General features: G+C 44.7%; 1 long non-coding RNA gene across 1 annotated transcript in view; it reads right to left on the minus strand.

The window, feature by feature from the left end:
- The window catches only part of LOC126162236 (uncharacterized), a 445,390-nt gene that overhangs the window by 189,249 nt on the left and 239,805 nt on the right, over positions 1 to 16,336 (minus strand). Inside the window, exon 2 of the long non-coding RNA XR_007535038.1 lies at positions 14,546 to 14,705. This is a non-coding gene — a long non-coding RNA (uncharacterized LOC126162236). The remainder of the gene's footprint in view (positions 1 to 14,545; positions 14,706 to 16,336) is intronic.

Consider the following 16,336-nt stretch of genomic DNA (forward strand, 5'->3'; position numbering starts at 1 on the left):
AAGACTCGTACGTACTCCAGGAAGACCTGCAGAGGATTAATGCATGGTGCGACAGCTGGCAGCTTTCCCTAAACGTAGATAAATGTAATATAATGCGCATACATAGGGGCAGAAATCCATTCCAGTACGATTATGCCATAGGTGGTAAATCATTGGAAGCGGTAACGACCGTAAAATACTTAGGAGTTACTATCCGGAGCGATCTGAAGTGGAGTGATCACATAAAACAAATAGTGGGAAAAGCAGGCGCCAGGTTGAGATTCATAGGAAGAATTCTAAGAAAATGTGACTCATCGACGAAACAAGTAGCTTACAAAACGCTTGTTCGTCCGATTCTTGAGTATTGCTCATCAGTATGGGACCCTTACCAGGTTGGATTAATAGAAGAGATAGACATGATCCAGCGAAAAGCAGCGCGATTCGTCATGGGGACATTTAGTCAGCGCGAGAGCGTTACGGAGATGCTGAACAAGCTCCAGTGGCGGACACTTCAAGAAAGGCGTTACGCAATACGGAGAGGTTTATTATCGAAATTACGAGAGAGCACATTCCGGGAAGAGATGGGCAACATATTACTACCGCCCACATATATCTCGCGTAATGATCACAACGAAAAGATCCGAGAAATTAGAGCAAATACGGAGACTTACAAGCAGTCGTTCTTCCCACGCACAATTCGTGAATGGAACAGGGAAGGGGGGATCAGATAGTGGTACAATAAGTACCCTCCGCCACACACCGTAAGGTGGCTCGCGGAGTATAGATGTAGATGTAGATGTAGATGTATGGACAAGTAGACAATTTAAGAAAATTATCTATAGAATGAGCAGAAAATAGCAAAATACATAAAGCAATTACCCATATAAATACATCGGTCACACCACTGCACTTTCATAACCACTTCTACAATCCTTTAGATAACATAACATCAACAGATACGAAGAAAGTAAATTGGAAAAAGAAAACACTACATGGCAAGCACCCGTATCATCTAACACAGCCACACATCGATCAAGACGCATCCAACACATGCCTAAGAAAAGGCAATATATACAGTGAGACGGAAGGATTCATGATTTCAATACAGGATCAAACAATAAACACCAGATATTACAGCAAGCATATTATTAAAGGTCCCAATACCACAACAGATAAATGCAGACTTTGCAAACAACAAATAGAAACAGTAGATCACATCACAAGCGGATGTACAATACTAGCAAATATAGAATACCCCAGAAGACATGACAATGTAGCAAAAATAATACATCAAAAACTTGCCATACAACATAAACTAATAAAACAACACGTTCCCACATACAAGTATGCACCACAAAATGTACTGGAGAATGATGAATACAAATTATACTGGAACAGAACCATTATAACAGATAAACCAACACCACATAACAAACCTGACATCATACTCACCATTAAAAAGAAGACAGTAACACAACTAATCGAAATATCCATACCCAATACAACAAATATACAGAAGAAAACAGGAGAAAAAATTGAAAAATACATACAACTGGCTGAGGAAGTCAAGGACATGTGGCATCAGGATAAAGTTGACATTATACCAATTATACTATCAACTACAGGAGTCAAACCAGACAATATCCACCAGTACATCAACGCAATACAGCTACATCCTAACTTATATATACAACTACAGAAACCTGTAATTATTGGTACATGTTCAATTACCTGAAAGTTCCTAAATGCAATGTAACATATACTGTACAGTTAAAAGGAAGTCACGCTTGATCAAGGTCCGTGTCACTTTCCATTTTTAACCAGACATAACGTCTGAGAAAGGAAAGAATAATAATAATGAAAAACATGAAAAAGCTGACAAAAACGCAATTACATCCCTTCAGTGTGTTTTCGATAAAATCTGGAAAGAAGAAGAGATGCTCACAGAATGGAGAACAGCTCTCATCCACCCCATCCACAAGAAAGGTTTGAAGACAGACCCCAACAATTTCAGAGGAATATCACTGCTGGATATATCATACAAGATTCTTTCTAAAGTCCTTTTCAACAGGGTAGAGCCGCAATTGGACTCGCAAATCGGGGAATAGCAGGGAGGTTTTAGAAAGGGTAGATCATGTTCGGAACAAATACTAAACCTCAAAAACATCATGGCATACCAAAAATCAAGGGCAAAGACATACGTAATCTCCTTCATTGATTTCAGAAAAGCATATAATTCGATTGATAGAGAATCTCTGCTATCAGTCCTGGAAAAAATGGGTTTGGATAAGAAAACAACTAATATTATAAAAGCGACCCTTACAAATACATTTGCGAAAGTTAAGTTTATGGGCGAATTATCGGAACCCTTTGAAATAAAAACGGGAGTTCGACAGGGGTATAGGCTCTCACTGTTGCTGTTCAATTGTGCGCTTGAGAAAGTAGTCAGAGAATGGAACACAAATATTAAGAGTGGTATAAGGCTGAGTTGCAAAAAGAAGAACCTTAAAGTAAATTGCATTGCTTTTGCAGATGATATGGCCCTGTTTGCTGAAACAATGAAAGAAGCACGGGAGAAAATCCTTGAACAAAAATAAAACAAGCAGCTAAAATAGGTCTTCACATCTCCTTTGAAAAAACTAAGATATTGACAAACATCAAGCAGTCATGAAAATACTTCAAAGTTCAAGAACAAAAGATTGAAATAGTAAAGGAATTCAAATATCTCGGAGAATGGATTAGTTGGAATGCTGGGGAAAGCAAAGCAATGGAATCCAGAAAAAATAAACTTGAATTGGCCTTCCAACTAACAGAAACTACATACAACAAAAAATCCCTTTCATGGGGATCCAAAATTACACATTACAAGACAGTGATTAATCCAGAAGCACTGTATGCAGCAGAAACACTAAACATGAATTTCAAATGCCAAATGGAGAAACTTGAGCTAAAGGAAAGAAAAAATTTAAGAAAAGTCGTAGACCAAAAGACAATAAGATTATATACATTAAAAATGAAACTCTCTACAAGAAGGTCATCTTCTCAGAATGAATTCCAACAGATTAACCAAACAAATCTTTGACCTTTTCCGTAACCGCAAAACGAAACCCAACTGGTTTAAAGAAACTGAGAAAGACCTAGTAGAATTAAATATTTCAGAAAATTCACTTATCAGTCGAACAGCTAAAGTTGTAAGTAGGCTATTTAGGTTTTTATATTGGTAACGCCACGTAGCGCTCTGTATGAAAATCACTGGATGTGCTGTGTGCAGTCTGTGGCTGGGTGGCATTGTTGGAATTTGCTATTGTAGTGTTGGGTAGTTGGATGTGAACAGCGCATAGCGTTGCGCAGTTGGAGGTGAGCCGCCAGCAGTGGTGGATGTGGGGAGTGAGATGGCGGAGTTTTGAGAGCGGATGATCTGGACAGAGGCAGTAAATTTGTAAGACTGGAAGTCATGAACTGATATATATATATATATATATATATATATATATATATATATATATATATATATATATATATATATATGACTTTTGAACACTATTAAGGTAAATACATTGTTTGTTATTTATCAAAATTGCTAAATATGCCTATCAGTAGTCAGTCCCATCAGTAGTTAGAATCTTTTATTTAATGGCGCTCGGTGTATTGCAGTAGTTCGAATAACGAAGATTTATGTGAGGTAAGTGATTCATGAAACGTATAGGTTATTGTTAGTCAGGGGCATTCTTTTGTAGGAATTATTAAAAGTCAGATTGCGTTGCGCTAAAAATATTGTGTGTCAGGTTAGTGTTGTTCAGAACAAGTAAAGAGAGTAATATCTGAGTACGTTCAGTTTTGCTTAGCTGTTTGAAAAGTAAATAATGTAAGAGGTTTATCAGCACAGTCATTCATTAATTTATCTAAGGGGACGTTTCAAAGTAATTACTAAAGGTGAAAACATAAGGTTCCAAGACAAATCTACACAAAAGTCCAATCCCTTCATCTCGGAAGAAGAGAGGAAAAGAAGATTAGAAAGAATGAAGAAATACTGGGTGCTAAGAAAATAACAACGCACAAAGAAATGATTCATCCAGCGTATACCAAAGAGTGTAAAACGAAAGAAGAAGAAGAATGAAAAACATCTTACATGAAACTTTTCTCTGATCGACATTCCATCGGCCATAACTATATTTCGTAAGTGAAATTCTACCTTCTGAAAATATCGTTCTGGAGAATTAGACCAATGCGAAGGTATTTTCTTCTTCTCTTGACAAAAAAAATCATCATCATCATCATTTAAGACTGATTACGCCTTTCAGCGTTCAGTCTAGAGCATAGTCCCTCTTATGAAATTCCTCCATGATCCCCCCTATTCCTTGCTAACATTGGTGCCTCTTCTGATGTTAAGCCTATTACTTTAAAATCACTCTTAACCAAATCCAGGTACCTTCTCCTTAGTCTGCCCCGACTCCTCCTACCCTCTACTGCTGAACCCATGAGTCTCTTGGGTAACCTTGCTTCTCGCATGCGTGCAACATGACCCCACCATCTAAGCCTGTTCGCCCTGACTGCTACATCTATAGAGTTCATTCCCAGTTTTTCTTTGATTTCCTCATTGTGGACACCCTCCTGTCATTGTTCCCATCTACTAGTACCTGCAATCATCCTAGCTACTTAAATAAAAATCGTGTCCGTCATATTGTTGCTTAATCAGGCCATTTACAGTATTTGCGTAGATATCCGCGTTCAAACAGCAACACTGTAGGTTTTGGTGCCATTCTACGGCGGACTCCCAGCGGGCGAAATTTCGCGCCTCGTACAGCGCAGACAGCGTGTGGCGCGCGGTGGCCGTCGTAAAACAGAGGCGGCACCGGCGGCCCAGATAAATGCAAATGCCGGCGTCCGGGCCCCGGGCCGCCTGCCGTGCCCTGTCCTCTTCATTTCGCCGCTCCGCCGGGTATTGATTTGTATCTGCAATCAATCTCCCGGTCGGGCGAGGGGGCGCGCCCGCCCGGCTGCGAGTCTCTCGTCTTCTTTCCGAGTGCCATCCGCGAGCCATTTGTATTCTTCTGCCCGCCGGATCAGGAGCGCCGCTCGATGCGGTTCTCCCTTTCCCGATTAGAAGAATCCTCGATACAAAGAGAATGCTCATTTGGAATACGGGAGCAGTTGTCGGAAGTTTGAACGACGATTTGGCGTAGCCGCGGCCGGGGCCTGCTTTGGAAAGCAGAGCAAATAAGCAGCCGGGAGAGAGGCCGCACCGCGCCGCGCCGTCTTTTCCGCAGCCCCGACTGAGACGGAGCGCTGCTTTTACTTGGCCGCGTAAAGCCCGTGCTTTATGGCGTCGCGTCCCGGCCGCTGCTGCTGCCAGATGTCGAGTGGCCGTCCCAGAGCCGCACTCCACGCGAGGGGAGCCACAGCGCAGGCCGGTGACGGCTGAAAGAAAGTTAAATATCGCACGAGTGCCACGTCCTTATTCGTTCCAAAAACACGAGTACTTGTTAGGAAGCTTGTGTCGTTATGTCGTGTCACGGCATATTTATTGCTGAGCCTACATCTACAACATCTATAATGGGAAGACAGCGTGGAAACGCAATTTTTTCTGCTGCATACGTTGACAGTACTGATTCAGCAGTAACATGCCTTTACCTCCCTTATAGTCTTTCGCCTTTACTACGCAGTCTTTCGCCCTTACTGTTCAGTGTGCAAATCGAAAAAGCGATGACAGAAATAAAAGAAAGATTCATGAGTCGAATTACACTACTGGCCATTAAAATTGCTACACCACGAAGATGACGTGCCACAGGCGCGAAATTTAACCGACTAGAAGAAGATGCTGTGATACGTAAATGATTAGCTTTTCAGAGCATTCACACAAGTTTGGCGCCGGTGGCGACACCCACGACGTGCTGACATGAGGAAAGTTTCCAACCGATTTCTCATACACAAACAGCAGTTGACCGGCGTTGCCTGGTGAAACGTTGTTGTGATGCATTCTGTAAGGAGGAGAAATGCGTACCATCACGTTTCCGACTTTGATTAAGGTTGGATTGTAGCCTACCGCGATTGCGGCTTATCGTATCGCGACATTGCTGCTCGCATTGGTCGAGATCCAATGACTGTTAGCAGAATATACACTCCTGGAAATTGAAATAAGAACACCGTGAATTCATTGTCCCAGGAAGGGGAAACTTTATTGACACATTCCTGGGGTCAGATACATCACATGATCACACTGACAGAACCACAGGCACATAGACACAGGAAACAGAGCATGCACAATGTCGGCACTAGTACAGTGTATATCCACCTTTCGCAGCAATGCAGGCTGCTATTCTCCCATGGAGACGATCGTAGAGATGCTGGATGTAGTCCTGTGGAACGGCTTGCCATGCCATTTAAACCTGGCGCCTCAGTTGGACCAGCGTTCGTGCTGGACGTGCAGACCGCGTGAGACGACGCTTCATCCAGTCCCAAACATGCTCAATGGGGGACAGATCCGGAGATCTTGCTGGCCAGGGTAGTTGACTTACACCTTCTAGAGCACGTTGGGTGGCACGGGATACATGCGGACGTGCATTGTCCTGTTGGAACAGCTTGTTCCCTTGCCGGTCTAGGAATGGTAGAACGATGGGTTCGATGACGGTTTGGATGTACCGTGCACTATTCAGTGTCCCCTCGACGATCACCAGTGGTGTACGGCCAGTGTAGGAGATCGCTCCCCACACCATGATGCCGGGTGTTGGCCCTGTGTGCCTCGGTCGTATGCAGTCCTGATTGTGGCGCTCACCTGCACGGCGCCAAACACGCATACGACCATCATTGGCACCAAGGCAGAAGCGACTCTCATCGCTGAAGACGACACGTCTCCATTCGTCCCTCCACTCACGCCTGTCGCGACACCACTGGAGGCGGGCTGCACGATGTTGGGGCGTGAGCGGAAGACGGCCTAACGGTGTGCGGGACCGTAGCCCAGCTTCATGGAGACGGTTGCGAATGGTCCTCGCCGATACCCCAGGAGCAACAGTGTCCCTAATTTGCTGGGAAGTGGCGGTGCGGTCCCCTACGGCACTGCGTAGAATCCTACTGTCTTGGCGTGCATCCGTGCGTCGCTGCGGTCCGGTCCCAGGTCGACGGGCACGTGCACCTTCCGCCGACCACTGGCGACAACATCGATGTACTGTGGAGACCTCACGCCCCACGTGTTGAGCAATTCGGCGGTACGTCCACCCGGCCTCCCGCATGCCCATTATACGCCCTCGCTCAAAGTCCGTCAACTGCACATACGGTTCACGTCCACGCTGTCGCGGCATGCTACCAGTGTTAAAGACTGCGATGGAGCTCCGTATGCCACGGCAAACTGGCTGACACTGACGGCGGCGGTGCACAAATGCTGCGCAGCTAGCGCCATTCGACGGCCAACACCGCGGTTCCTGGTGTGTCCGCTGTGCCGTGCGTGTGATCATTGCTTATACAGCCCTCTCGCAGTGTCCGGAGCAAGTATGGTGGGTCTGACACACCGGTGTCAATGTGTTCTTTTTTCCATTTCCAGGAGTGTAGAATCGGTGGTTTCAGGAGGGTAATACGGAACGCCGTGCTGGATCACAACGGCCTCGTATCACTAGCAGTCGAGATGACAGGCATCTTATCCGCATGGCTGTAACGGTTCGTGCAGCCACGTCTCGATCCCTGAGTCAACAGATGGGGACGTTTGCAAGACAACAACCATCTGCATGAACAGTTCGACGACGGTTGCAGCAGCATGGACTGTCAGCTCGGAGACCGTGGCTGCGGTTACCCTTGACGCTGCATCACAGACAGGAGCGCCTGCGATGGTGTACTCAACGACGAACCTGGGTGCACGAATGGTAAAACGTCATTTTTTCGGATGAATCCAGGTTCTGTTTACAGCATCATGATGGTCGAATCTGTGTTTGGCGACGTCGTTGTGAACGCACATTAGAAGCGTATATTCGTGAACGCCATATTGGCGTGTCACCCAGCGTGATCGTATTGGGTGCCATTGGTTACACGTCTCGGTCACCTCTTGTTCGCATTGAGGGCACTTTGAACAGTGGACGTTACATTTCATATGTGTTACGACCCGCGGCTTTACCCTTAATTCGATCCCTGCAAATCCCTTCATTTCAGCAGGATAATGCACGACCGCATATTGCAGGTCCTGTACGGGCCTTTCTAGATACAGAAAATATTCGACTGCTGCCCTGGCCAGCACATTCTCCAGATCTGTCATCAATTGAAAACGTCTGGTCAATGGTGGTCGAGCAATTGGCTCGTCACAATACACCAGTCACTACTCTTGATGAACTGTGGTATCGTGTTCAAGCTGCATGGGCAGCTGTACATGTACATGCCATCCAAGTTCTATTTGACTCAATGCCCCGGCGTATCAAGGCCGTTATTACGGCGAGAGGTGGTTGTTCTGGGTACTGATTTCTCAGGATCTATACACCCAAATTGCGTGAAAATGTAATCAATTGTCAGTTCCAGTATAATATATTTGTTCAATCAATACCCGTTTATCATCTGCATTTCTTCTTGGTGTAGCAATTATAATGGCCAGCAGTGTAAAATTCAGAGTGAAAGGATATAAATGATAAGATTTGCTGATGACATTGGTATCCTCAATGAAAATGAGGAGGAGTTGCAGTATCTTTTAAATGGAACGAACAGTTTAATGAGAACCTACACTCAGATGACGGATGTCATGGGATCCACATATGCCCATATACACATGCCGTTAGTTTCGCGCTCGCAAGGTATAAAAAGGCAATGTATTGGCGGAGCTGTCATTTGTGCTCAGCTGATTCATGTAGAAAGGCTCCCGGCGTGATTATGACCGCACGACTGGAACTAATACACTTAGAACACGGAGTGGTAGTTGGAGCTAGACGCATGGGACATTCAGTTTCGGAAATTTTCAAGGCAGTCAATATTCCGAGATCTGCAGTGTCAAGAGTGTGCCGAGAATATCAAATTTCAGGCATTACCTCTGACCATGGACAACGGAGAGGCAGACAGCCTTCACTTCAAGACTGAGAGCAGAGGCGTTTGCGTTTTGTCAGTGCTAAAGACAATCAACACAGCGTGAAATCGCAGAAAGCACTGTGGGACGTACGACGAACGTATCCGTTAGGACAGCGGCGAAATTTGGAGGTAGTGGTCTATGACTACAGACGACCTACGCGAGTGCCTTTGCTAATACCACATCGCCTGCAGTGCCTCTCCTGGGCTCGTGACCATATCGGTTGGACGCTAGACGACTGGAAAATCATGGCTTCGTCAGATGGTAAGAGCTGCTTGTAGAGTTCGAGTGTGGTACAGAACCCACTAAGCCAAGGACCCAAGTTGTCAACAAGGCACTGTGCAAGCTGGTGGTGGGTCCACATTGTGTCGGCTGTGATTACACAGAATGGACTGGGTCCTCTGGTCTAACGGAACCGATCATTGATGGAAATGGTTACGTTCAGCTACTTGTCCCCAAACAACGATGGAATTCTTATGGATGAAAATTGCGCCATGTCGCTGGGCCACAATTGTTCGCGATTGGTTCGAAGAACATTCTGGAAAGTCGAGCCAATGATATGGCCACCCAGATTGCCCGATATGAATCCCATCAAACATTTATGGGACATAATCGAGAGATCAGTTCGTGCACAAAATCCTGCACTGGCAACACAATTATGGACGGCTAAAGAGGCACAATGGCTCGTTGTATCTGCAGGGGACATCCAACGACTTGCTAAATCCATGCCAGGTCGAGCTGCTGCACCCCACGTCATGCAAAAGGAGATCCGATACGATATTGGGAAGTATCGTACGAATTCTGTCACTTCAGTGTAGTCTGTCTTCATCCACACTTACAGCTACTGGTCATTACACGAAATCCTTTCGATCATCCAACGACAACACTTCCCTGGCACAAGCAACATCGACAGCGGACGATCCTATAGTGCTGCCAATCCTTTCTCATAAATGGTTTATGCATACGGGTCCTATAACGCTTCCTTGGGATACACTCCATGTTAATTTCGATTATGCTGAAAATTCTCCGTCAGATATGAGATACTAGGTTATGTTAGTCACTTATTGAACGAGTCAAACGGATATCTGAAAATACTTTGATTATTAGTCGACGACGCGGTACAGTATCGAAAGCTTTTCGGAAACCTAGTAAGACAGTCTTTTTGTTTACCTACATCTGCTACGTGTGCGATAATAACCCTGGATTCGGTGTGGGGCGGTAGTGGGATGGATGGATTACTGTGGCCTGTTGTGGGTTTGTGAACCACTGAGGGCTACAGCGTTTCTAGGTCCCCTGTTTAATACACAATATACATGTGAGATAACGTCTGTGAATAAAGCAAGCTAAATTTCACACTGTGGTTTTACTTGAATTCGTACTGATTTTTTTACAGAAGTTTCTTTTCGTTATAGAATATATCCTAGGATCCTGAAACTGTTCAAAGTTAGCCGTATTGTTCTAAAATTCCGTCCATCAGTTATTTGTCCTTTTTATAAACAGAAGTGACCTGTGTTCCTTCCCATTCACGCCGATGTAAAAGTATTCGCAAGAGACTCTCTATAAATACACTGTCCAGTTACATTAAGGTGATCTCCTGTCATAAATCTGAATAACCACCTTTTGCAGCGCAAACCGCTGCGAGACGTGCACGAAAAGAGTCAGTGAGGTTCTGGAAGGTACCGGCAGCGGTGTGGAGCCATGCCGACTCAAGTGCTGTGGCCAGTTACGCTAGGTTCCTCAGTTGCGGGAATCATTGCGCGAACAGACTGGTCGAGGTGGTCCCACAGACTGTCGATAGGAATTAAGTCCGAGGAGTATGGTAGCCATGCAAGTTCGGTGAACTACTGGTGCTCTTCGAACCACGCACGTACACCATGAACTGTGTGATACGTTGCATTGCCCTGCTAGTAGATGACGTCGTGCCGAGGAAAAACAAACTGCATGTAGGGATGGACATGATCGCCAAGTGTAGATGCATACTTGTATTGATCCATTGTGCCTAATTGCACAGAAGGATTCTCCAGATCACGATGCCCCCTGCTTTTGCTTTCAGGCGTATCGCGTCGTACACGCCAACGGCCGTCTGCCCGATGGGGCATAAAAGGTGTTTCTTCTGAAAAGACCATCCGTCGCCACTCAGTGGACGTTCAATTTCGGTACCGGCTTGCGAATTTCAGCCTTCTTCGCCGATGAAAAGTTGTCAGCATGGGTGCATGAAGTAGGCGCCTGCTGCGAAGGCCCATCTACAGAAACGTTCTCTGCAAGATCGTTGAGGAGACACTGATGGTGGCCACATGTTTCATCTGGGCGGTCACTTCCTCAACATTTGCACACCTATTCGCCCGTACACACCTTCGCAGCCGTCTTTCACCGTTGTCTACGGCTCGTGGTGCAGCACAATTGCCTCAGCGCCGGTTTTGGATAGCGGTATTTTACCAACACAGCGGCACATGAACAGTTTACACACTTAGCTGTTTCGGAAATACTTCCACCCTTGGCCCGAAAGCCAGTGACCATGCCCTTTCGTACGTCAGATAAATCGCTCTGTTTCTGGAGTACGACAACGACTGCAATGTTTTCTGTGTCTTCCCCGACACGCTTTATATACCCTCCACTGCTAGTGCTGCCACCTGCCGTCTGTGAGAGGTTGTTGCACGCTGGCGTCGGAATTAGGCGGTAGTCACATTAACGCACTAGGAATTGTAAGTTTTGCAAGATACAAATGAAACTAGATTGTCGTCGGAGCATTGAACTCTGCATCATGACAGCAATCTTATCGTTATTCTCATAGATAAGGTGGTAAGCAAGTGTCAGCTTGCCTTCTATATTCTCTTATGCCAAAACACGATGTATAAGTCCAAGAGCGTAAACTTGGCATCAGTTGCAAGCAAGTACGGCAACACCACAGAAGTTAAATACCAGGTCAAATTATTGGAAACTCTAGCAACGAAAGAGTGGCTAACAAAACACGTGCAGAAAAAGTACGTAAAGCCTACACAGTTACCTGGAATATGTACAACAAAAAACTGCTGTCCATTAGAGCCAAATTTTATCACTCTCCTACAGTCCTTCTTACAGAATCACTCTACGCAATGGTGATGTCGTCATGAATTTCCAACGTCAAAGATATCGAGAAAATAGAACGAAAAAGATTGAGAAAAATATGTGACCCAAAATTCGATGTGGTATCTGGATGCCCAAAAGTTCAGAAGAACTGTATTCGCTGACTGAGCGGTTCACCTCACTTGCACAGAAAAGACGTACGAAATCCTAGTGTCATAGAGCACGAATGGATAACGCTTGTTTGACCAAGAAAATCTTCCACATCAACGGAACCCGACAATCCAAAATATGCTGACTATCAGACACCCAAAGTGACCTCACAGAAATCGGTACTGACCGACTGCCGACTACACGAACTACATACAGACACAAAATCAGTACACATAATTTCATGCCTAAGACGCAAGAGAGGGAATTTGAAAGTTAAAAACGCGTGGACGTAAGAGATAAGAGAGGCCCAAAATGAAAGGATGGGGAAATTTTGGGAAGATGAGAAGAACAGGAAAGACAATGCTAAGTATTGGTGCCACGTGCTCTTCAGAGGGAGAAACGAAGTATATATATATATATATATATATATATATATATATATATATATATACTTCGTACCAGATGTATACTTCGTATACAGATGTACCAACTGCTTAATAGCATGTTGGTACATCTTTGAAACGTAGTACAACAGCATTTCTGAGTGGTATGGATTCAGTGAATCCTTGGTAGGTTTCCGGAGCTATGTGGCACTGGATGTCTACCCACAGGTAACGTAATTCTCCTAAATTTCGGATGGGTGGCTCGTGGGCGCGAAGCTCGCGATCGACAGCATCTCATAGGTGTTCCATCGGATTCACGTCATAAGAATTTGGTGGTCAAGACATCAGTGTTATTTCACAATCATGCTCTTAAAACGACTGCATAACGATTCTAGGCTTGTGACGTGGACAGTTATCAAAAGGTTCAAATGGCTCTGAGCACTATGGGACTTAACATCTGTGGTCATCAGTCCCTTAGAACTTAGAACTACTTAAACCTAACTAACCTAAGGACAACACACACATCCATGCCCGAGGCAGGATTCGAACCTGCGACCGTAGCAGTCGCGCGGTTCCGGACTGAGCGCCTGAACCGCTAGACCACCGCGGCCGGCTGGACAGTTATCCTACGTGAAGATGTCATGCAGTCGGTGAAGACTTCAAACATGAATGGATGGATGTGGTACGTAATAATCGTCACGTAGACGACACTGTCATAGTGCCTTTGATTACTGTCACAGGTTCCATTGACGCTAACGCGAACGTCTTACATGGCATAATACTGGCCCCACCGACCGACGTCTGAGTGCGATGTATGACGTCGTATCCGGACACGAACATTCATCTGGTTTAACTAGAAACGTGATTGATTTCAATTGGTTCACGGCTCAAATTCGATGATCCCATACCAATGCAATCGTAACTGGCTAAGCAGTCGGGTCAACGCCCACGTTGACAGCTATGGGTATTCTACTGCTGAACCCCACGTTAAGAATGTGTGCTCAATGATGCTCTCCGAAACACTTGTTCCTGCACCAGCACTGTGGTCTGTCGTCAGATGTGCTACAGATCGCCGCCTGTCCTACTTTGCTGCCTCTACGTTCTGTGATGAAGCGCGGACATCTAAAGCCTTGTGGTCCACTCGTGGTTTCATATTCCTTCATCTACTTCTCATAGACGCTCACGCCAGACCAGCTGTTCGTTCTCAGTCGTCGGCTCATAACAATCTGTCCTTTGTCAAAGTCGCTTATGTCAGTATAGTGGCCCGTAGCGCTGCTATGCTCACCTATGCTACGTTTACTTGCTTTCCTTATCGCATTACGTGAATACAATACCACAGAACAGATTCAGTCTCATGGTAATCAGTGGGGATAATGCTTGGTTTGATCAGTGATACCGTATTTCTTTTATTATATGCCCTCGTGATCGTGATGGAAAATCTAATTTGCAAGAAGAACTATTTTTTCACTCTGTGATTTCTATAACGCTTCGTACTGCTTAAATGAACTCGTAGTGAACACTCAGCTCTCATCTGGATAACGTATATCTCTTTCGTTAATCTTACTTGGTAAGGGCCCTACACCAATGAACAGTACTCAAAAAACTATCGAACGTGTATTATCTAAGCGACCTTCTTCATACAAGAGTTACACTTGCTTGGAATTCCTGGTATAAATCTCGTCTAGCTGCTGATTTATTTGGCGGTAGAGCTACAGAAGTTGTCTAGTAGGTCAGTTATATGTATCGTGAACAGTGGTGGTCCTATCACACTATCTTGAAGGACGCTCAGCTGGTGACTCCAGTGAATGGAAAGCACTCAGTCTGGCGGCCCGTGTGCTGTCACTCACACACACACACCCATCACATGCGCCCTTTGTCCTTTGTTTGTTGTACATAAAGCTTTTGTGATAGGATGTACTGCTTTGGCAGCGCTGCATCTAACCTGTTGTTCGTGACGGAGGTTGTCGCTGTGACATTGATGCTGTTGTCATTCTGTTGGCTCTCTTATGAACACGCCGCCAACAACTGCCGTCAGCTTCAGTATTCTCTTCGTCTTCAAATCCCACATACCCGATTGTAGGAGCAAGGAGAAGATTTTCTACCTGGAACAGAGATGATGGCATTGATGAAATTTGTTTTCATTTTGTTGATAAATGTTGGACAGTGACGTAAGTCAACCACTGACTTGATGTGTGCTGTAATTTTGTTTCGACACCATTTTAACTAATTCCTGTTGTTTATATTTTTGCTCGACTAGATAAACAGGAATACCAAATTGTCGCAGTTTTGTTTTGGCCGATTTTGGCAATGAATAGTCATCCAACTCTGGCGTATTTCCTTTTTAGTTTTCAACATTTAGCAAAGCGATGACTGAATTCAATCGTGGCCGCACTGCTTTTGAATATAATCCACGCGAAGCATGTCATAAAACTTCGGAGTCTGAGAGAAGCCTAAAGAGAGTGCATAAAATATTATTGTACAGTGGTCAATTATACAAGACCCTATAGCCATATCAGAAGACAGAGTGCTGTACGATTTAGCCTACACGAGGAATTTATTCGGAATAACTTCGCTCAATGTTGATGCCACAATTGTCGAATGCTGATAAACGTACGTAAAATGCTAAACTGTTTATCTTTGCTATAACTGGACCCTCTAAGCAGAATCAGTCTATTGTGCGCAGATTTCTTGCTGTGTACGAGATCAGGGTCTATCACTTCATCTCATAAATGAGACTGGAATGCAAGCCTTGGGTGGAAGTCGGTCAGCCTGCACCAGAAGATGCAAAGCAGATTTTCTCTATCGGAATTATAATATTTTTTCGGATGTAAAAGAGTTACGCTTTGTGGACTACCCTGAAAATGGTAAAACAGCTACCACCGTGTACTATGAAAGTCTGATGGATCAACAGAATGAAAAAATACGTGAGAGGATTTCGAAGTGAAAACAATATCGTCTTTCATGAGGACAAGGACCCTGTCCACAAAGGCGTTTTGGCTGTGGCTCTCTTGATGTTCACGTTCATGACAACGCTTTTTATTTTCTTTTTTCGTAACACTTCTCGGAATAGTGTTGCTAGTCCTATGCAAAATACCAATTCTAGGCCGTCAGAGGAGAGGAAACAGAGAAATTAAAAGCCAAGGCATAATTACTTAGCTAAACATTGCAAAATCAGCAACTAAGTTTTCCTAGTTTGTGAAAGCTGATAATGTTAATAAACAAATTTGTGTCTTGAATACGTTTGGAGCCCATTGTAGTCATAGTTCTCAGAGCTTCTAGAATCTGCAGATTCATGAATTAATTCATTTAACCCTTCCCTTCCCGTCTCCTTCAACAAATTTAATCACCCCCGCTCTCTCCCGTCTGATTTCGTTTGTGTTTGGTGCTCGCCAAAACTCTCCAAAGTTTTCTTCTGGCATGCTGATACAATCCCCTGTGTCAGTCGTCTGCGGGCCTTAAACCATCAGTATGTGATGTTCTGTAAGAGGTTTGCTCCTGGACTTGGCTGCGGCCTGGCTTGACGTTGCGGCTTCCTATCGTTCTCTCTTTCTGGCGTCACAGAATTGGTCACAAGGCATTCACTCTCCACACCATATTTACTGAGTACATTTGGTGCTGGTATGAAGCAAGAGTGACTGATCTACAGATGTGTGAAATTATAAAGTCCAGTCCGGCCATCAAGGGGCGTTAGGCAGGTGATACTGATACACTCTCTCCCAACCACTTTGACCTA

Source organism: Schistocerca cancellata, chromosome 1 (assembly GCF_023864275.1).
Source record: "Schistocerca cancellata isolate TAMUIC-IGC-003103 chromosome 1, iqSchCanc2.1, whole genome shotgun sequence".
NCBI lineage: Eukaryota > Metazoa > Arthropoda > Insecta > Orthoptera > Acrididae > Schistocerca > Schistocerca cancellata.